General features: G+C 38.4%; 1 protein-coding gene across 1 annotated transcript in view; it reads right to left on the minus strand.

The window, feature by feature from the left end:
• The window catches only part of LOC128661300 (uncharacterized), a 370,282-nt gene that overhangs the window by 220,838 nt on the left and 131,882 nt on the right, over nt 1–17,562 (minus strand). The window lies entirely within an intron of this gene.

Raw genomic sequence — 17,562 nt, forward strand, 5'->3', positions numbered from 1 at the left:
CAGCACAGTGTGTATTAACCCTTTACCAGCACAGAGAGCAGCACAGTGTGTATTAACCCTTCACCAGCACAGAGAGCAGCACAGTGTGTATTAACCCTTCACTGGCACAGAGAGCAGCACAGTGTGTATTAACCCTTCACTAGCACAGAGAGCAGCACAGTGTGTATTAACCCTTCACTAGCACAGAGAGCAGCACAGTGTGTATTGACCCTTCACTAGCACCGAGAGCAGCACAGCATGCATTAACCCTTCACTAGCACCGAGAGCAGCACAGTGTGTATTAACCCTTCACTAGCACCGAGAGCAGCACAGTGTGTATTAACCCTTCACTAGCACCGAGAGCAGCACAGCATGCATTAACCCTTCACTAGCACCGAGAGCAGCACAGTGTGTATTAACCCTTCACTAGCACCGAGAGCAGCACAGTGTGTATTAACCCTTCACTAGCACAGAGAGCAGCACAGTGTGTATTAACCCTTCACAGTGTGTATTAACCCTTCACCAGCACAGAGAGCAGCACAGTGTGTATTAACCCTTCACTAGCACAGAGAGCAGCACAGTGTGTATTAACCCTTCACAGTGTGTATTAACCCTTCACCAGCACAGAGAGCAGCACAGTGTGTATTAACCCTTCACTAGCACAGAGAGCGGCACAGTGTGTATTAACCCTTCACTAGCAAAGAGAGCAGTACAGTGTGTATTAACCCTTCACTAGCACAGAGAGCAGTACAGTGTGTATTAACCCTTCACTAGCACAGAGAGCAGCACAGTGTGTATTAACCATTCACTAGCACAGAGAGCAGCACAGTGTGTATTAACCCTTCACTAGCAAAGAGAGCAGTACAGTGTGTATTAACCCTTCACTAGCACAGAGAGCAGCACAGTGTGTATTATCCCTTCACTAGCACAGAGAGCAGCACAGTGTGTATTAACCCTTCACTAGCACAGAGAGCAGCACAGTGTGTATTAACCCTTCACTAGCAATGAGAGCAGCACAGTGTGTATTAACCCTTCACTAGCACAGTCTGTATTAACCCTTCACTAGCACAGAGAGCAGCACAGTGTGTATTAAACCTTCACTAGCACAGAGAGCAGCACAGTGTGTATTAACCCTTCATTAGCACAGAGAGTAGCACAGTGTGTATTAACCCTTCACTAGCACAGAGAGAAGCACAGTGTGTATTAACCCTTCACTAGCACAAAGAGAAACAGCACTTACTATCCCATTGCCTGGCACAAGCAGGTAAATAACATGCATTAAAAGAACAACATTTATATTAATAATTATAAACTTTTGAAGAAGACCAGAAAGTGACTAAAACGTTTTATCACACAATACACACATCCTGACTCACTCACCCAGCAACAGCTGCACAGGAAGTAAATGGGAGGAGAACAAAGGTCAGTTCAATACTGAACTACATCTCCCAGAATACACGTTGAGAAGTCACATGTTAAGCAGCAGCCAATCAGACAAAAGAAAATCTGCAACCATTTCAAAGACAAATTGGATGCTTTTTAAAGTGAAGGTAAAGTTTCAATGGTTACTAAACACAATTAAATGTAAAATTTAAAATCATTTGGACTTTTATTCATTAAATTTGTTATATTTTTTTGCAAACGAAGTTTTACATGGGTTAAAACACTAATATTTAAATCTATAATAACAACCCGTTTTTCAGAACTTCTAATACTTCCTGATCACGTTTTACAATTCTCCAATTGAAATCCTGGCCGATAGGCGGCCGTGACACTACGTCATCTAACTATCAGCCGATCTGCGCATGCGTCCTATCTAATGCTCGTGGCCGAGTCATAAACGTCTTCTGATTTCAATCAGTAATTGCAAAATCGCATGCGCTTTGGAGACAAGCTGTATTGGGAACGCGCATATCTAATACGTATAGAGCAGGTGGGACCGGTCTATACGTAAACACTGAAAAAGTAAGGAAGTAGAAGATGGGAGGAGCACAGACAAAAACGGAAGCCTTATAATGTATTTAAAATAAAGGTGAATCAATATTTTTATTAAAAAAAATATATAGCGATTATGTTTATATAGATGAAGAGAATGATTTACTGTTTTGAAATGGTCCGAAATTTACTTTCACTTTAACATTGTTTAAATGCTGCAAATTCATAATATTAGTAACTGAGCCCATTGTCACTGTCATATCCTCTACTAGTGCATTATAGCTACACTATATACATAAAGCTACCCTATATATATTACAGTTACACTATATACATAAAGCTACACAATATATATTAGCACTTTCACTAGCACTGAGCACATTGTCACTGTCATATCCTCTACTAGTGCATTACAGCTACACTATATACATAAAGCTACACAATATATATTAGCACTTTTACTAGCACTGAGCCCATTGTCACTGTCATATCCTCTACTAGTGCATTACAGCTACACTATATACATAAAGCTACACAATATATATTAGCACTTTCACTAGCACTGAGCACATTGTCACTGTCATATCCTCTACTGGTGCATTACAGCTACACTATATACATAAAGCTACACAATATATATTAGCACTTTCACTAGCACTGAGCACATTGTCACTGTCATATCCTCTACTAGTGCATTACAGCTGCACTATATACATAAAGCTACACAATATATATTAGCACTTTCACTAGCACTGAGCACATTCTCACTGTCATATCCTCTACTAGTGCATTACAGCTACACTATATACATAAAGCTACACAATATATATTAGCACTTTCACTAGCACTGAGCACATTGTCACTGTCATATCCTCTACTAGTGCATTACAGCTACACTATATACATAAAGCTACACAATATATATTAGCACTTTCACTAGCACTGAGCACATTGTCACTGTCATATCCTCTACTAGTGCATTACAGCTACACTATATACATAAAGCTACACTATATATATTAGCACTTTCACTAGCACATTGTCACTGTCATATCCTCTACTAGTGCATTACAGCTGCACTATATACATAAAGCTACACAATATATATTAGTACTTTCACTAGCACTGAGCACATTGTCACTGTCATATCCTCTACTAGTGCATTACAGCTACACTATATACATAAAGCTACACAATATATATTAGCACTTTCACTATCACTGAGCAAATTGTTACTGTCATATCCTCTACTAGTGCATTACAGCTACACTATATACATAAAGCTACACAATATATATTAGCACTTTCACTAGCGCTGAGCCCATTGTCACTGTCATATCCTCTACTGGTGCATTACAGCTACACTATATACATAAAGCTACACAATATATATTAGCACTTTCACTAGCACTGAGCACATTGTCACTGTCATATCCTCTACTAGTGCATTACAGCTGCACTATATACATAAAGCTACACAATATATATTAGCACTTTCACTAGCGCTGAGCCCATTGTCACTGTCATATCCTCTACTAGTGCATTACAGCTACACTATATACATAAAGCTACACTATATATATTAGCACTTTCACTAGCACTGAGCACATTGTCACTGTCATATCCTCTACTAGTGCATTACATCTACACTATATACATAAAGCTACACAATATATATTAGCACTTTCACTAGCACTGAGCATATTGTCACTGTCATATCCTCTACTGGTACATTACAGCTACACTATATACATAAAGCTACACAATATATATTAGCACTTTCACTAGCACTGAGCACATTGTCACTGTCATATCCTCTACTAGTGCATTACAGCTGCACTATATACATAAAGCTACACAATATATATTAGCACTTTCACTAGCACTGAGCACATTGTCACTGTCATATCCTCTACTAGTGCATTACAGCTACACTATATACATAAAGCTACACAATATATATTAGCACTTTCACTAGCACTGAGCACATTGTCACTGTCATATCCTCTACTAGTGCATTACAGCTACACTATATACATAAAGCTACACTATATACATAAAGCTACACAATATATATTAGCACTTTCACTAGCACATTGTCACTGTCATATCCTCTACTAGTGCATTACAGCTGCACTATATACATAAAGCTACACAATATATATTAGCACTTTCACTAGCACTGAGCACATTGTCACTGTCATATCCTCTACTAGTGCATTACAGCTACACTATATACATAAAGCTACACAATATATATTAGCACTTTCACTAGCACTGAGCACATTGTCACTGTCATATCCTCTACTATTGCATTACAGCTACACTATATACATAAAGCTACACAATATATATTAGCACTTTCACTAGCACTGAGCCCATTGTCACTGTCATATCTTCTACTAGTGCATTACAGCTACACTATCTATATACATAAAGCTACACAATATATATTAGCACTTTCACTAGCACTAAGCACATTGTCACTGTCATATCCTCTACTAGTGCATTACAGCAACACTATATACATAAAGCTACACAATATATATTAGCACTTTCACTAGCACTGAGCACATTGTCACTGTCATATCCTCTACTAGTGCATTACAGCTACACTATATACATAAAGCTACACAATATATATTAGCACTTTCACTAGCACAGAGCCCATTGTCACTGTCATATCCTCTACTAGTGCATTACAGCTACACTATATACATAAAGCTACACAATATATATTAGCACTTTCACTAGCACTGAGCCCATTGTCACTGTCATATCCTCTACTAGTGCATTACAGCTACACTATATACATAAAGCTACACAATATATATTAGCACTTTCACTAGCACTGAGCCCATTGTCACTGTCATATCCTCTACTAGTGCATTACAGCTACACTATATACATAAAGCTACACACTATATATTAGCACTTTCACTAGCACTGGGCACATTGTCACCGTCATATCCTCTACTAGTGCATTACAGCTACACTATATACATAAAGCTACACAATATATATTAGCACTTTCACTAGCACTGAGCACATTGTCACTGTCATATCCTCTACTAGTGCATTACAGCTACACTATATACATAAAGCTACACTATATATATTAGCACTGAGCACATTGTCACTGTCATATCCTCTACTAGTGCATTACAGCTACACTATATACATAAAGCTACACAATATTTATTAGCACTTTCACTAGCACTGAGCACATTGTCACTGTCATATCCTCTACTAGTGCATTACAGCTACACTATATACATAAAGCTACACAATATATATTAGCACTTTCACTAGCACTGAGCACATTGTCACTGTCATATCCTCTACTAGTGCATTACAGCTACACTATATACATAAATCTACACAATATATATTAGCACTTTCACTAGCACTGAGCACATTGTCACTGTCATATCCTCTACTAGTGCATTACAGCTACACTATATACATAAAGCTACACAATATATATTAGCACTTTCACTAGCACTGAGCCCATTGTCACTGTCATATCCTCTACTAGTACATTATATCTATACTATATACATAAAGCTACACAATATATATTAGCACTTTCACTAGCACTGAGCACATTGTCACTGTCATATCCTCTACTAGTGCATTACAGCTACACTATATACATAAAGCTACACAATATATATTAGCACTTTCACTAGCACTGAGCACATTGTCACTGTCATATCCTCTACTAGTACATTACAGCTACACTATATACATTACAGCTACACTATATACATAAAGCTACACTATATACATTACAGCTACACTATATACATTACAGCTACACTATATACATAAAGCTACACAATATATATTAGCACTTTCACTAGCACTGAGAAGAGATCTGCACTTTGTATTAAACCTTCACAGGCTAAAAATTGAAATGTGGTGGGCAGGAGCAGGGAGGGGATTTAAAAAAAATCATAAGACCAAAGTAATATAAAAAAATATATATTTTACTACTCTTAGGCAGCAAATCAAACAAACTCAAACCACTGGTATAGCTATGTGAGCTCTGTATTTAATTAGCTCTTGCAGAGACAGTGCTAAATATTTTTATCTTAATTTGACATATAATAATAGATTCTTTAAAACTGCTCTCTGCATTCCCCATTAATATTCTAGATTCTGGCCTTTAAAGTCAGCAAAAATGCACAGTAACACACTACATAGCATACACTTATACATGCAGATACACACACACTACATAGCATACACTTACACATGCAGATACACACACACTACATAGCATACACGTATACATGCAGATACACACACACTACATAGCATACACTTATACATGCAGATACACACACACTACATAGCATACACTTACACATGCAGATACACACACACTACATAGCATACACGTACACATGCAGATACACACACACTACATAGCATACACGTATACATGCAGATACACACACACTACATAGCATACACTTATACATGCAGATACACACACACTACATAGCATACACTTATACATGCAGATACACACACACTACATAGCATACACTTATACAGGCAGATACACACACACTACATAGCATACACTTACACATGCAGATACACACACACTACATAGCATACACTTATACATGCAGATACACACACACTACATAGCATACACTTATACATGCAGATACACACACACTACATAGCATACACTTATACAGGCAGATACTCACACACTACATAGCATACACTTATACATGCAAATACACACACTACATAGCATACACTTATACACGCAGATACACACACTACATCATATATGGGTATCTGTAATTCATTGTATGGGGTCCTGTTTTTTTTTTTTTAATGCATGGGGCAATGCGGGACAGATGTCTAGCAACCCGGGACAGACCCCTAACATCGGGACTATCCTGAGAAAATTGGGGGTCATGCAGTGCGTATTAATTCAATTAACCAGCATAGAGAGCTATATTGTGTATTAACCCTTCACTAGCACTGAGAGCAGTGTGTATTAACCCTTCACTAGCACAGAGAGCAACAGTGTGTATTAACTTATTCACTAGCACTGAGAGCAGCCCAGTGTGCATTAACCCTTCACTAGCATTGAGAGCAATAGTGTGTATTAACTTCTTTACTAGCACTGAGAGCAGCAAAGTATTAACCCCTTCACTGGCATAGAGAGCAGCCCAGTGTGTATTAACCCTTCATTAGCACAAAGAGCAACAGTGTGTATTAACCCTTCACTAGCACAGAGAGCAGCACAGTATTAACCCTTTGACTGGCATAGAGAGCTGCACAGTGTGTATTAGCTCTCTTAACCAGCACAGAGAGCAGCACTTTGTGAATCAACTCTTCAATATCACAAAGAGTAGCACAGAGTGTATTATCCGTTTCCAGAGTTAATTAACCCCTTCACTAGTACAAAGAGCAGTATAGTGTGTATTAAACCTTCACTAGCACAGAGAGCAGCACAGTGTGTATTAACCCTTCACTAGCACAAAGAGTTGCAGAGTGTGTATTAACCCTTCACTAGCACAGAGAGTTGCACAGTGTGTATTTACCCTTCAATAAGACAAAGAGCAGGACAGTGTGTATTAACCCTTCTCTAAGGCAAAGAGCAGGACAGTGTGTATTAACCCTTCACTAGCACAGAGAGCAGCACAGTGTGTATTAACCCTTCACTAAGACAAAGAGCAGCACAGTGTGTATTAACCCTTCACTAGCACAGAGAGCAGCACAGTGTGTATTAACCCTTCACTAGCACAGAGAGCAGCACAGTGTGTATTAACCCTTCACTAGCACAGAGAGTTGCACAGTGTGTATTTACCCTTCACTAAGACAAAGAGCAGGACAGTGTGTATTAACCCTTCACTAGCACACAGAGCAGGACAGTGTGTATTAACCCTTCACTAGCACACAGAGCAGCACAGTGTGTATTAACCCTTCACTAGCACAGAGAGCAGCACAGTGTGTATTAACCATTCACTAGCACAGAGAGCAGCACAGTGTGTATTAACCCTTCACTAGCACAGAGAGCAGCACAGTGTGTATTAACCCTTCACTAGCACAGAGAGCAGCACAGTGTGTATTAACCCTTCACTAGCACACAGAGCAGCACAGTGTGTATTAACCCTTCACTAGCACAGCGAGCAGCACAGTGTGTATTAACCCTTCACTAGCACAGAGAGCAGCACAGTGTGTATTAACCCTTCACTAGCACAGAGAGCAGCACAGTGTGTATTAACCCTTCACTAGCACAGTGAGCAGCACAGTGTGTATTAACCCTTCAATAAGACAAAGAGCAGGACAGTGTGTATTAACCCTTCACTAGCACAGAGAGTTGCACAGTGTGTATTAACCCTTCACTAAGACAAAGAGCAGCACAGTGTGTATTAACCCTTCACTAGCACAGAGAGCAGCACAGTGTGTATTAACCCTTCACTAGAAGAGAGAGTTGAACAGTACTTAGTATCCCATTGCCTGGCACAAGCAGGTGAATAATAAAACAACAACATTTATAACAATTATAAACTTTTTAAGAAGACCAGAAAGTGACAAAAACGTTTTATCACACAATACACACAGCCTGACTCACTCACCCAGCAGCAGCTGCACAGGAAGTAAATGGGAGGGGAACAACGGAACACTGGAGCTCCACTCTAGACAGGAAACATGTGACCTCCACTCAAAGGTTTTTTTCTTTTTAAATCAACTTTAATGTAACAAACAAGCTATAGACTGTGACAATGATTATGAAAACGAAACATTTTGTAGCTTTCTTGCTCTTAATGTTCATTCACAGTGTTTTATGCAGATTGTGATTTATAAGGTAACCACTGTGAATGAACATTAACCCCTTAGTGACCAGACCATTGTTACATTTTCTTACCCTTAAAGGAACACTAAACCCAACAATTTTATTTCAGGATTCAAGTAGAGAATACAATTTTAAACAACACTCCCATTTACTTTTAGTATCTATTTTGCTTCATTCTTTAGATATCCTTTGTTGAAGAAATAGCAATGCACATGGGTGAGCCAATAACAGGAGGCATCAATGTGCAGCAACCAATCAGCAGCTACTGAGCCTATCTAGATATGCTTTTCAGCAAAGTATACCAAGAAAGTGAAGCAAATTAGATAATACAAGTAAATTAGAAAGTTGTTTAAAATTGCATGCTCTTTCTAAATCATGAAATAAAAAATTTGGGTTTCATGTCCCTTTAAAGGATTCCAAAACTTTTTTTTTTTTTGTAGAACCGGAATACAAATTTCACATAGCAATCAATATCATATCATTAATCAAATACTTTTACACTCCAACAAAGCAGCAATACATTTTAAAATATCATTTTTATTTTCAATGATTACCTCACTCAATCCAACCCTCAAATATGGGCTGTAATAGCGGAAAAGCAATCTCCAATCAGATGCCGATTTTATGCATATGATTATGTAATAAATTTTTCCCACTGCGCATGCGTATTCCGATCGTGTACCTCGCGCAAACGCATATCCAGCCCTTGATGCCGAGATTACCAACATAATGTCAATGGAATCTCGCAAGTGACGTAAAGGATGACAGTTTAGAAGGCTAGCGCATGCGCATTGCGGCAATCTTTCGCCCTTTTTCAGAACCTGGGTTATCTGTGTATTCACCTAAGGCAACGCATATCCGGCTGTGGAAGGTAGCGCATGCGCATTGCAGCAATCTTCCGCCATTTTCATAACCTGGGTTATCAGTGTGGATTCGCCTAGGGCAAAGCATACCCGGCGGTGGGTTTGGAAATCGGCTAATTTTAAGAATATGATTACTACTAAATGGTAGAAATTTGAAACGGAATGTAAATTACAAACTGCTATAAAATTTATTCATTTTGAGATTACTGATAACTTTTTTGGGGGGTTTAGTGTCCCTTTAAGGACCAGGGCTATTTTTACATTTCTGCAGTGTTTGTGTTTAGCTGTAATTTTCCTCTTACTCATTTACTGTACCCACACATATATACCGTTTTTCTCAACACTAAATGGACTTTCTAAAGATACCATTATTTTCATCATATCTTATAATTTACTATAATTTTTTTTATAAAATATAAGGAAAAAATGAAAAAAAAAACACTTTTTCTTACTTTGACCCCCAAAATCTGTTACATATCTACAACCACCAAAAAACACCCATGCTAAATAGTTTCTAAATTTTGTCCTGAGTTTAGAAATACCCAATGTTTACATGTTCTTTGCCTTTTTTGCAAGTTATAGGGCAATAAATACAAGTAGCACTTTGCTATTTCCAAACCACTTTTTTTCAAAATGAGCGCTAGTTACATTGGAACACTGATATCTTTCAGAAATCCCTGAATATCCATTGACATGTATATATTTTTTTTTAGTAGACATCCCAAAGTATTGATCTAGGCCCATTTTGGTATATTTCATGCCACTATTTCACCGCCAAATGCATAAAATACAAAAAAAAAATTCACTTTTTCACAAACTTTAGGTTTCTCACAGAAATTATTTACAAACAGCTTATGCAATTATGGCACAAATGGTTGTAAATGCTTCTCTGGGATCCCCTTTGTTCAGAAATAGCAGACATTTATGGCTTTGGGATTGCTTTTTGGTAATTAGAAGGCCGCTAAATGCTGCTGCGCACCACACTTGTATTATGCCCAGCAGTGAAGGTGTTAATCCATTATCTTGTAGGGAGCTTGTACGTTTAATTTTCACTTTAGTGTCGTAGACAAACCAAAGTATTGATCTAGGCCCATTTTGCTATATTTCATGCTACCATTTCACCGCCAAATGCAATCAAATAAAAAAAATCTTTTACTTTTTCACAAACTTTGGGTTTATCACTGAACAAACAGCTTGTGCAATTATAGCACAAATGGTTGTAAATGCTTCTCTGGGATCTCCTTTGTTCAGACCCCCCCCCCCCCCAAACAGCTCTCTACCCCCCCCTTCTACCTTTTAGCGTACATGTTATGTACTTTCAGCTGTCTGCCAGTAGCTAATATTTATTTGCTTTTATTTTTTTTATATACAGTAGATATATAAAATAAAATCTGTAGTGTATTTGCCCACCCTCATTCCCCTACCACTCTACCCTCTCCCAGTTTTTTTTACTAATCTATTATCCCCCTCTCCCTCCTTCCAGCTTCCAACTTTTTCCGTAGTATAAGCATTCCCACCCGCTCCTGCCCCTCTCACACACCCTACCGCCTTCTTCCTCCTACCTCCAGTGATGGGCCACCCACCTGCCTCCCTCCTATCCTTCGCATGCCACCAACGATCGGCACCATCACTGGTCCTCTCTGCAATGGTTGCTTCGAAAATGGTAATGCACTATGCCTCAATATTGAGGCATTTCTGCAATCTGTGTCCCTTTCTGTATTGTGCAGCGGTGGTGCCAATCGGTGGCGTGGGAGGGTAAGGAGGGAGGCAGGTGGGAGCCCCATCGCTGGAGGGGCTGGAGAGGCTGGGACCACTGCGCTGCATAAAAAAAATATGTTAAGATAGGGATAGAAGGATAGTGATAGATGGATAGAGATAAATGGATATAGGTATAGGGAGATAGGGATAGAGATAGAGGAATAGAGATAGAGGGATAGACGGATAGGGATAGATGGACACAGCAATAGAGGGATATATAGATAGTGATAGAGATAGAGGGATTGGTGATAGATATAGACGGGAGCGGGTGGTACCTCTGCGCTGCAGAAAATTAGATGTTGAAAGTGGCAGGGAGGGTGAAAGAGGGAGGGGGGATAAGAGAGAGGAGATCTGAGTGGATGGGGGGGTCAGATGGTAGGCAAAGGTTCTTGGAGGGAGAGGTGGGTAAATAAGGGAGTGGTTAGTAAGTTGGACACATTTTTGACCGTCTACACGGACTTTAACACTAATATTGCAATAAACAGATAGCAAATGAGGAACAAATTTGGTTCTGTTTTCAAAAAGTAACTGTTATTTTAAAAAGAGTTAAAATCCTTTTAGCCCCTTATTTATTTGTGGATATATACACGGCATGAACCCCATCATAGGACAGACATGTTATCAGACTTGCCCAACGCTCTTTATGGAAAACATTGGTCACAACCTTGCTACTTCATATATTTTACCTTTTATGAATAATAAACAGTTATTTTAAAAGGGTTAAAATCCTTTTGGGTCACTCATTTTTGTGATGATAAATACTCGGCATGAACTTCATCATAGAATAGACAAATATTTTCAGCATGGCCCAATGCAAACAATCTGGTGCCAACTTTGCAACTTCATATATTTTATCTTATCTTAAGTAAAGGTATTTAAAAAGGGTTAAAATCATTTGGCCCACTAATTTATGTGTGGATATATACAGGGCATGAACCCCATTATAGAATAGACATGTTATCAACCTGGCCCAACGCTTTTTATAGCAAAAAAATTGCAGGCAACCTTGCCATTTCATATATTTTACCTTTTCTAAATAAGTAATTAGTATTTAAAAACTTTTAAAATCCTTTGGAACGCTCATTAATGTGTGCTTATATACATGGCATAAGCCTCTCTATAGGATATACATGTTTTCAGCCTGTCACAATGCTTTTTATATCAAACAATCTGGTGCCAACCTTGCCACTTCATATATTTTACCTTTTCTGAATAAGTAACTGGTATTTTAAGTGTTAAAATCCTTTTGGTCACTTATTTCTGTGATGATATATACTCGGCATGAACATCTTCATAGAATATACATATTTTCAGCCGTGCCCAATGCTTTTTATAGCAATTTTTTTGTGCCAACCTGGCCACTTCATATATTTTACATTTTCTGAATAAGTAACTGGTATTTAAACTGGTATTTAAAAAGGGTTGAAATCCGATGAGTCATTCATTTCTGTGTGCATATATACAGGGCATGAACCACTTCATATTTTTAAGTTCTAAGCCTGACCCAATGCTTTATATGGCAAACAAACTTGTGCCAACCTTGCCACTGAATATATTTTACCTTTTTTTAAAAGTAACTTGTATTTAAAAAGGTTTAAAATGATTTGCGACACTCATTTCTGTGTGGATATATGTTCTAAGCCTGAACCAACGCTTTATATGGCAAACAAACTTGTGCCAAACTGGAGCTCCACTCAAGATAGGAAACATTTGACCTCCACTGAATATATTTTTTATTTTTTTTTAAATGGACTTTAACGTAACAATCAATAGACACAATAATTCAGAAAACTAAGGCCTAGATTTGGAGTTTGGCGGTAAAAGGGCTGTTAACGCTCCGCAGGCTTTTTTCTTGCCGCACCATAAATTTAACTCTGGTATCGAGAGTTCAAACAAATGCTGCGTTAGGCTCCAAAACAGCCAATCGGATTGAACTTGATTCTGATTGGCTGATTCCATCAGCCAATCAGAAAATTCCTACCTTAATTCCGATTGGCTGATAGAATCCTATCAGCCAATCGGAATTCGAGGGACGCCATCTTGGATGACGTCCCTTAAAGGAACCGTCATTAGTCGGAAGACAACGGAAGAAGAGGATGGATCCGCGTCGCCTGATTCAAGATGGACCCGCTCCGCACCGGATGGAAGAAGATCGAAGATGCCGCTTGGAGAAGATGTTTGCCGGTCCGGATGTCCTCTTCTTGCCGGATAGGAGGAAGACTTTGGAGCCTCTTCTGGACCTCTTCAGCACCGGATTATGGATCGCCAACCCCCGCTTGGGTTGGATGAAGATGTTGGAGCCAGGACGGATCGGTGATACCTGGATGGTGAAGACAAGGTAGGAAGATCTTCAGGGGCTTAGTGTTAGGTTTATTTAAGGGGGGTTTGGGTTAGATTAGGGGTATGTGGGTGGTGGGTTGTAATGTTGGGGGGGGGGTATTGTATTTATTCTTTTACAGGCAAAAGAGCTGAAATTCTTGGGGCATGCCCCGCAAAGGGCCCTGTTCAGGGCTGGTAAGGTAAAAGAGCTTGTAACTTTTTTTAATTTAGAATAGGGTAGGGAATTTTTTATTTTGGGGGGCTTTGTTATTTTATTAGGGGGCTTAGAGTAGGTGTAATTAGTTTAAAATTGTTGTAATATTTTTCTTATGTTTGTAAATATTTTTTTATTTTTTGTAACTTAGTTCTTTTTTATTTTTTGTACTTTAGCTAGTTTATTTAATTGTATTTATTTGTAGCAATTGTGTTTAATTAATTTATTGATAGTGTAGTGTTAGGTTAATTGTAGGTAATTGTAGGTAGTTTATTTAATTAATTTATTGATAGGGTAGTGTTAGGTTTAATTATATCTTAGGTTAGGATTTATTTTACAGGTAAATTTGTTATTATTTTAACTAGGTAACTATTAAATAGTTCTTAACTATTTAATAGCTATTGTACCTAGTTAAAATAAATACCAAGTTGCCTGTAAAATAAATATTAATCCTAAAATAGCTATAATATAATTATAATTTATATTGTAGCTATATTAGGATTTATTTTACAGGTAAGTATTTAGCTTTAAATAGGAATCATTTATTTAATAAGAGTTAATTTATTTCGTTAGATGTAAATTATATTTAAGTTAGGGGGGTGTTAGTGTTAGGGTTAGACTTAGCTTTAGGGGTTAATCAATTTATTAGAATAGCGGTGAGCTCCGCTCGGCAGATTAGGGGTTAATAATTGAAGGTAGGTGTCGGCGATGTTAGGGAGGGCAGATTAGGGGTTAATACTATTTATGATAGGGTTAGTGAGGCGGGTTAGGGGTTAATAACTTTATTATAGTAGCGCTCAGGTCCGCTCGGCAGATTAGGGGTTAATAAGTGTAGGCAGGTGTCGGCGACGTTGAGGGGGGCAGATTAGGGGTTAATAAATATAATATAGGGGTCGGCGGTGTTAGGGGTAGCAGATTAGGGGTACATAGGGATAACGTAGGTGGCGGCGCTTTGCGGTCGGAAGATTAGGGGTTAATTATTTTAAGTAGCTGGCGGCGACGTTGTGGGGGGCAGGTTAGGGGTTAATAAATGTAATACAGGGGTCGGCGGGGTTAGGGGCAGCAGATTAGGGGTACATAAGTATAACGTAGGTGGCGGTCGGCAGATTAGGGGTTAAAAATTTTAATCGAGTGGCGGCGATGTGGGGGGAGCTCGGTTTAGGGGTACATAGGTAGTTTATGGGTGTTAGTGTACTTTAGGGTACAGTAGTTAAGAGCTTTATGAACCGGCGTTAGCCAGAAAGCTCTTAACTCCTGCTATTTTCAGGCGGCTGGAGTTTTGTCGTTAGAGCTCTAACGCTCACTTCAGAAACGACTCTAAATACCAGCGTTAGAAAGATCCCATTGAAAAGATAGGATACGCAATTGACGTAAGGGGATCTGCGGTATGGAAAAGTTGCGGCTGAAAAGTGAGCGTTAGACCCTTTAATCACTGACTCCAAATACCAGCGGGCGGCCAAAACCAGCGTTAGGAGCCTCTAACGCTGGTTTTGACGGCTACCGCCGAACTCCAAATCTAGGCCTATATATTTTGCTTTCCTGTTCTTAATGTTCATTGACAGTGGTTTATGCTGATTGTTATTGTTATTAATAAGGTTAAATAAGCACATTCTTTACATTAACTTATGTTCTGTTAGGGCAAAAGTAATGATAATTGTAAGTTATAAATACATCATCTCCGTAAATCACACCTGGCTGCCATCAGGGGGTTACAGGGGTGACTCCTGTCAGGGGCCAAATGGGCCAGGGTGCCCCATGAGGCAAGAACAACTATTATTTTCTTTAAACAATTTTGGCAGCCACCAGAGGGTACTACAGCAGAGTGCTACTGAGTGTGGTCAATTTTATTAAAATGAGTAAAGCATTAGCATTTGAGAGGATTTTTGAGTGTGCACTAAACCACTATGCGTAGTGAGACAGACTTGACACTTAAAAGGATACTAAACACAATCTTTTTCATTCTAGATTCAGATAGAGCATGCGATTTTAAGCAGCTTTTTAATTTACTTCTGTTATCAAATTTTCTTCGTTCTCTTCCTATATTTATCTGAAAAAGAAGAAATAAAAGCGTTTGAGCCGGCCCATGTTAGTTTGAGAACCTGGGTTACGCTTGCTTATTGGATGGCTAAATGCAGACACCTATTAGCAAGCTCTATCCAGGGTACTGAACAAAAAAAAGTCATGCTCCAAAGCTTTCATTCCTAACTTTTCAAATAAAGATAGCAAGAGAACGAATAAAAATTATAATAGGAATAAATTATAAAGCTGCTTAAAATTGCATGCTCTATCTGAATCATGAAAGAAAAAATGTGGGTCCAGTAGCCCTTTAAGTTTGTACAGTGTGTGTCTGAGTCAGATGGCAGAGCACTTTCATTTGCAGAGGAGGTAGGACTTACATAGTATTTTTTTTTATTTCTTTGTGCAATTTTGGATTGCAACTTCAGCGTGGTAGTAGTATGGTGGGGCCAGGGGTCCATAAAAACATTTATTTTTTTAGCAATCTGCAGCAGTGTATTTATGATTATTTGACAATGCTGTAGAAATTCTATATTTAAAGCCATGCATAAAGGTTTCCTCCTTAATACACAAATGGTAGTTGCCCTTTTGAAAGATATATTTTTTTTAATATATACATTTTAACTACATTTCAGTTTACTGCCCCTTTATGCAAGGACTTTACAGATGCAAGGAGGCATTTTATCTATGATTTTTACATATGCATAAAAAGTTATACTTTCAAACTAAGATTTCTCAGTGTTTCAAATGATACAGGTTAACTTAACACTGTTCAGTTTACACTACAGCTGACTTAATTTTGAAATACATACAAACGAGCCTAAATCATGCATTTAACCATATCTAATGGTATGAGACCTAGTGCCACGGCTTATGGTTCCACCAAGACCATATAGAGTACAGCATTTTCAAAATCCATAAGTACAGCTGACAGATGGGAACATGTTTACACCATAATTGAAGTGTTGCTCTTGTTTGAGGGAAAAAACACAAACATATGTCAACCTTTTAAAAGTACTTTTCTTCATCTAACCATCTACCGATAACATTAATCTACAATTTTGAATTCATAGAGTTTAATTTTTGTTTGCACATTTGCAAATCTGATTGTTTAAAAAGTGATCTCTTAATTTCTGCAATTTTTTTTTATCATGCATGTCACACACTGTTGTGTTGTTGTTGGTCTCTCTGTGAGAGTGGGTGTATATGTCTTTGTGCATTATCTGTGTATGTCTGTGAGGGTGTGTGAGTATGTCTTTGTGCTTTTTCTATTTGTGTCCCTGTGAGGGTGTGTGTATGTATGTCTTTGTGTATTTCCTCTTGATGCCTCTGTGAGGGTGGATGTGTATGACTTTTTTTTTTAATGTGGATGTCTCTTTGAGGGTGGGTGTGTGTATGTATGTATGCCTGCGTTTTCTGTAGATGTCTCTCTGAGGGTGTGTGAGTATGTCTGTGTGTTTTCTTTGGTTGTCTCTGTGAGGGTGTGTGTATGTATGTGCAGTTTCTGTGGGTGTCTCTCTGAGAGTGTATGTCTCTCTGTTTTCTCTGGATGTCTCAGTGAGGGTGTGTGTGTGTCTCTATGTCTTTGTGTGTTTTATGTGTCTGTGTGTTGATGGGTATATTATGTTAGTGGGTGACTTGTA

Source organism: Bombina bombina, chromosome 5, assembly GCF_027579735.1.
Source record: "Bombina bombina isolate aBomBom1 chromosome 5, aBomBom1.pri, whole genome shotgun sequence".
In the NCBI taxonomy this organism is placed as follows: domain Eukaryota; kingdom Metazoa; phylum Chordata; class Amphibia; order Anura; family Bombinatoridae; genus Bombina; species Bombina bombina.